We start from the raw sequence: 7,113 nt of genomic DNA, 5'->3' as shown, positions 1-7,113 counted from the left end.
CTTAATCCTTAGATACACATCACTGACATTGTTGGTCTAGAACTGTACACTAGTACCCCCCCAACGATTTATAAATCCCTTGCATATATATGAAACAAGTATATGTAAATCTTAATTTATATCTAACCGATTAAAATTATCATCTGAACACTAAGGGGTAATTCACGGTATATATATATATTCGTTACGAAGGGACCAAGAAGCCACATATAGTTAATATTATATGTTGATATAAGAAATTCCTAAGATATCATTTATTAAATATCCACATTTACCCATAGTTTATGATTAGTAATTATCAATGCCAGTTATATAAATCAGAATGAGGTAGAAAACATATATCTCTATATGAGTTTTCGAATTTTCAATATTCTAAATTCCCTATATTAATTACTACTCAGCTTAAATAATATTAATTAAATAAGGAGAAAAGTCTAAATTTAGATAATAAAAAGAAACTCCATATAAAACCAATATGATTTCTTTTCCCCTTTTTTCTTTTTTTATTTATTTATTAAATATATCCTGAATTTATTATTTTATTGTTTCTTTCTTTTAAAACAATTAAAAATAAATAAAAACTAATTAATAACCAAAAGTTTTTTTTTTAAAAAAGAAGGCATATTGAAACTGGGTTTACCCACGTGGAATACCACATGGGCCCCCTTGGTAGCCACGCTACCATTGGTAGTGTTGCGACCAACTGGTAGCAGGCCGCTACCCTTGGTAGCGCTGCTACCAGTGGGTAGCAGTAGCTACCATGGTAGCATTGCCTCCTCCCAGCGATGGGGGGGGGCATAAAACAGCTTTTTTTTTTATATATATTTTTTTTTCATTTTGTTTTATTTTATTTTCAAAAACAATCACTGGTAAAATAACAGTACCAGATCCAAATTTTTTTACCATTGCAGACCCAGACCAAAACTGCCTGAGTGCAGTCCACAATTTGCCAAATGAATATATATAGATTTTTTTTTTTTTTAAAACAAAAAGAACAATATAAGTAAGTAATACAAACAAAATGTATGATTATCTCACCAACACACAGTCTGAAAACACGAATTTAAAGTATTTTCCAGCAACCCCATTTTTTCAAAAAAAATACAAAAAACAGTCACAGCCCTCTCTTCTCCATTCTTGTGTTTCTTTTTCAGAATAACCAAAATATCAAAATGGGGAAAGATCTCCAAATATCAGTTCATGATTTTTCCCCAAACACAACAAAAATGTACAAAAAGAACTCTTAAATAGATAAGATTTTTAGCTCATAAGACAGTAACAAAAATCTTAATCCAATGACCACCATAATTTCAAACAAGAACTCAGATTTCTTTAGGGAGAATCAAACATTTTTTTTTTTTTTTGGTTTCAAATGAAATAGAAGATAACAAGAGACCCACCTCCATTAGCATTCCTGGCATGAATTTGATGGAGAGCTCCACCTGCAACTCCAAGCAAGAGATCTCCATTCTTTTTCCCCCACATTTTTCCCCAAAAAATGAGAACCCCCAAAATGTCTCCAAAACTAGGTTAAAAAGTGAAACCCTAATTTTGCCCTAATTTTCAATTTTGAAATTAGGCATTTATTTTTGAAATAAAATGAATGAAAATGAAATGGAAGTCATTCATTTACCTTATTTAATACATCTCATTTGTTTTCCTTATTAAAATTATAATGCTTCTATTTCTTTTTTAAATTTTTAATTTCTCAATATCGATTTAGTTCTACATTTATATTTTGGAACTATTGACCGGTAAGGCGTTTTTGATTAATTTAATTTTCTAAAAATCAAACTTTTATACTATATCGACTTTACAAGTAAAGAGAAAATAATTTCATTTAAATAATAATAATTTACCCCTTTTTCTTCCAAAATGCGAAAATGAGTAATTTAATTCTATCTCTCCAATGACTTTAAAATTTTTCCTTTCTAAAATGCATAACTCAATAAATTCGTTATTTTAAAATTAGCTATTAAATTAACTCGCTATAACATAATAAAGCGACATTTTTAAATAAATGACTTATCTAATGCAAGAGTCTTGTATATTCAAATTTCTCAACTACATATGCATAAATGTTACAAATGCGTAAATGAGCACACTAACCCCAGTTAAATACCTTAAACTTGCTACAATAATAATTTAAAGCAATCTCTTAAATTAATGATTTATCATACAAAGGAAGCTACCCATTTAAATTTCTAAATTTCTAATGTGCTCGTCTACTCATAAATTTGAATTTAATACTTAGGATCACAAACCTCACTTACCTCGTGCATGGCACGCAAAACGAGGGAGTCCTCCAATCTCTCGACATGCATCCCAATGAAAAGCAAGTCCCACGAATCCACACACGATGCTCACCTAACCATGGCTAAGGCAAGACGAGAGTTATATGACCACTAAATCCGAATTCAAAAGATGAAGGAGCATACTCAACCTTGCAAATTCCAAAGGAGATGAACCTTGCCCTAAGCGGTGTTGTACCTGCAATCTCCTGCACCCATGAATTCATACAAGCATGCATATACATATACATATTCAATGAAGGCATTAGCTGAAGATTTATCTCAAGGGTTAGGAAACAATTACATTTACATGAGAATCGATACAAAAGCACAATAATAAGTATGCACAATTTATTTATATTGTCTAAACTACACATTGCATATCGGTTAATCTACCATTCAAGAATGCCACATAGGAAGTCAATTCAAGGTTAAACGGGTTTTAAAAGTCCGACTAGGGTATGGGCATTACAAATCTCCATCAATTGAGAATACCTCAGATTGTCCATAACAATAGGTCCTTTAATGCTCACCAAGTTGTCATCATCATCATCATCATCAATTATTTTCTTTTCATTTGACTCCTCTCTCTCTACCTTTTCTTTCTTTGTTTTCTCCTTCTTGATCTTATCTTCTTTTGTCTTCTCTTCTTCAATGGTGTCCTTGACCGGTGGTGGTTGTGTCTCCACATTTTGTTCATTCACTAGTACTTCCTCATCACTCTTTTCATTAGTCTTTTCATTTTGAATGTCATCAACATTTATACTTACCAATGGAATTTGACTATCAGTAGGTTGTGTATTCACCGGTGGCTCATCAGAGCTCTTTTCTTCAGTTTTCTTCTCCACTTGTCCCTCGTGCTGCTCATGTTGTTCAAACATTTGAATATCAACATCAAATACATCTATATTATCAACAGTATTATCAACATTGTCTCCAGTGTTATCATCAAGAATGAATAACGGTTCAGTATCAATCGGATCATCTTGCATATACATGTTATTCGATTCAAAATCTATGATCTTAACACCTTTAGGAAGTTCTTATGACTTGAACTTTTCAGAACTACCTTCCTCAACTTTTTCTTCTTCTTCATTTGAGATGAGATCTAAAGCCTTCTTGATCAAATTCTTAGTCTCCTTCTAGACTGATTCAGTCTCTCCTATTAACTTTCTTGTTAATCTCTTCTTGGATCTAAATGATGCCTTTGCATTAACCTTTATCTATTCAATTTCTTCTTCACTTGCTTCCAATTGCAAGTGCTTAAATATATAATAAACAAATTCTTTATCTTGGCTAATGGAAGTCTGCTACCTTGCATCAATAAGATTATACAAAGAATTTGGAATCTGCCTTTGTAACTCAATAAGGGATATGCTAAATTTATTCATACTAAAGATGACTGTATCTTCAATCTCCCTATGTTGACTTTCAGATAAATGAATAAACAATGTATTGAAACCTTTGTATATCCCATAATCCTTGATTATTTGAACCATTCTAATGAAAGAGTCTTCTATTGTAAATGGTTTCTTAGGTGACTTTCCCTTACCAATTGCCTTAGGCTTCTTAACACTTTCTCTAAGTGCTCTTTTATCCTCCTCTAATTTAGTAGCCTCTTCATCATTTTTTGGTTTGTGAGCTTGTTGCTTCTTCCTCTTTCTAGTTTGTACTGGTACAACAGGTGGATCAACAGGTTTTTTCTTTCTCTGGAATTGAATTTTAGATGGTTTTCCTCTTTGTGATTAAGTCAGTTTTTCTTCTTCCATCTTCTTCTCTATTGCCTTGGCTTTTGCATCTCTAGTCTTACCAGTAGGGGCACTTATAGGGGTACCGATAAGTACACTTGATGCTTCACCTTGCTCTGTTGTGTACTTTTCCCTAGCTGCTGCTAGCTACTCTTTTGTAAATCTTGTCTGCTCAGCAAATTGTTCTACCTCCTTCCTTATCTTCTTTAGCAATTACTGGTCTCTACAACTCAGAGTAGACTTGTAGTGATTTTTCTTTGTAAGTCCCAAATCTCTCTACAGTGGTATTCATTAGTTTCTTTAACAAATGATTAGAATAAGAAATGACTAGATCCTTGTCTACCTCATATCCCATAGGTAATACACATGTAGTTCTAGGGATAACTACTTCCATCATACAAGTGTTTGTATCCACCATGAAATAGATTGTCTTCTCATACCGATTGACTACTTATGTTGGTATAACCTCTCTAGCATGCATTTTCTTTTGAAACTCCTTGAAGTAAACCCATGAAATATTATCAAACTTGTCCTTCAGTATCCTAATGTCATTCTTTATCTGGAGTAGTGTATGGGTACCTTCAATCCATTGAACATCTCCAATACTAGGGAAATGGTTTTGGAAATAGGAAAACAATCCCAAAATTAATTGTCCAAATTTGAATCTCTGCTTCTTGTCTTTCTTCACAACTTCTAGATTCACCATCAATTGACTTCTTAGTACCTCTGTTAGATCATAGTCAACATTCTCTTTTACCATCTAGTAGGCAGTATGAATAGCTATTGTCGATATGCTGTTCACTCTACTTGAATAGTAAATCCTGTACCCAATCACCATAGAGGCATATTTCATAGCTGGATCATTGATGTTGTTTACACTCATGTCTCTACCATCACATCTTAATCCTATCAACTTATCAACATCATTCTTGGGTACTGATCTAAGTAAGGGTACTTCACCGGTTGAGCAAAATCCAGTTATTGCATGGATGACTTCCTTGGTTATTTTATATGGTCGACTGAACCACATAAATTGATCATGAATCTGAATTAAAATGAATCTAACTAACTCATTCTCAAAATCATTAATGACGTTGGCTGCATGATGGAGCCCTTTCTCAGTGACACTCTTAAACTATTCTTTTAGCATGCCCTTGTTATCACACAATGATCTATATTGTTCATAGATAACTAATACACCCATGTCCTCCAGTTTGCAGTGATAAAAAGATCTAACATCTTTGACATGAAAAACTCCATACGGTACACTAGATAGGGCACCGATAGGGTCTGTTTCCTTTGATTTGAAAGGATGTTGTTCAAACTTCGAGCATGGCCTCTCGGTCACATCAACAAGATGCGGAGTATCCATACTAAAATATGCAAAACTTCAAAGAAAAGAGTAATATTCATTGATAAATACCTATCCTACTTTAGCACAAGGGTTTCATAGCGTCAAAACCTTCAACACCATTCATTGATTCATAATGGACTTAAAATCGCTTCAGATATCTACTAAACATGTTGAATGTTGCAATCACAAACTTTCCTCTACTCTGCTTGCTTGCCAAATTCTCTCAAGATCATAGTGACACAAATGAAATTCAAAGTATTCTTAATATATGCTTTCAAACCACTGCAGTAAATGCTTCAACTGACAAAACCCTAAAATGCCTTAAAACACTCTTAAGAATATTGTCAGTTGCTAAAACTCAATGATATCTACCGGTTATGATTCAAAATGCATCAGAATATTCAGATTTGACTTACAGTACTTCATCCAGGGGTTCATCTCAATATTTGACAATATGCTCACCCCAAGTTGTAGAAATAACTTAGTTTGCCGGTGATGGGTTCTCCACACTAGATGAAGAATTTTATTCCTCGGCTAGTTTGTCATCTCTCTTCTTCTTCTAGGTTCTATTCATCTCGACTCTGGTTTCTTCAATATCAACTTTTTAGTTTCCTTTTCGGTTTGCAAGATGATTCACTGGTTGGTTCTTATGTGTTCTACAAAACTTGGCAATGTGTCCGGTTTGTTACAATGATAACATGCCATTCTAGATGATTTCCACCATCCTGCATTGCCTCTACCTGTCCTTCTTCTACAATTCATTGCCACAAGTCCAAAGTTGTTGTAGACTGCACAAATGACATTAATTCTTTTCTCCATCTCATAAGGACTAGATTGGTTAACATAGGGTCTTTGCCAATTAGTGCTTCTCTGGTCATTAAAATTCCTTCTCCAATCACCAACAGTTCTTGGATTCAAATGAGGTGTTGGATTATTAGCTCCATACCTACATTTGATATATCTATACCCATACATGTTGCATGTATAATAGTAACCTTCAAATTTTATAGGCACATATCTAGTATTAGGCCTATAACCAGTATTAGCATCAGATCTACTTCTACAAACATTAGCAGTATGTTCTGGTTTATAACAATTAAAACAAACAGGTCTGTAAGCTTTCTTATTGGTAGGCTTCTGAGCCTTAGGAGTTGTTTTACCTTAATGCATGTTGTTCTTGGTACCAGAAGGTTCTCCCTTATCAAATGTATTGTATCCTAATCCAGATGTATAACCTTTCATCCTCTAAGATTGGATCTGTTCATCCAATATAGTAGAACTCATGTTGAATTTTGCAAGCTTCTCATTAGCTTTTGCAAGCTCTTTAGTAAGATCCTCATTTTACTTCATAAGAGTCTCTCTAAGAGACATTGCCATATCAAGATCTATTTTGAATTCTTCTTTCTCTTCTTTCTCCTCAAGCCAGTGTGCATACAAAATTCCATTTTCCTGATTTACCTAATATATATCATGATCTTTCTCTTTGATCTTGTCTTCAACTACCCTCCTAGCTTCAAGTTCTTGACTCATCCGGATTGTAAGGGCTTCAAGCTCTCTTCTCAGGTTAACTTTCTCACCATTTAGTTTATCCACTTCCTCAACCAATGCATCTATGTTTTCTCCATTAGAAGAGCTACTTTCATTGATCTCCAACAATTGTTCAATTAGTTCCTTCCTTTTAGCTAGTGATGTCTTATACTTGCCTCTTAGGTTTTCTAGT

This window comes from Cryptomeria japonica, chromosome 7, assembly GCF_030272615.1.
Source record: "Cryptomeria japonica chromosome 7, Sugi_1.0, whole genome shotgun sequence".
NCBI classification, from domain to species: domain Eukaryota; kingdom Viridiplantae; phylum Streptophyta; class Pinopsida; order Cupressales; family Cupressaceae; genus Cryptomeria; species Cryptomeria japonica.
Note: the sequence above shows the minus strand (reverse complement) of the source record.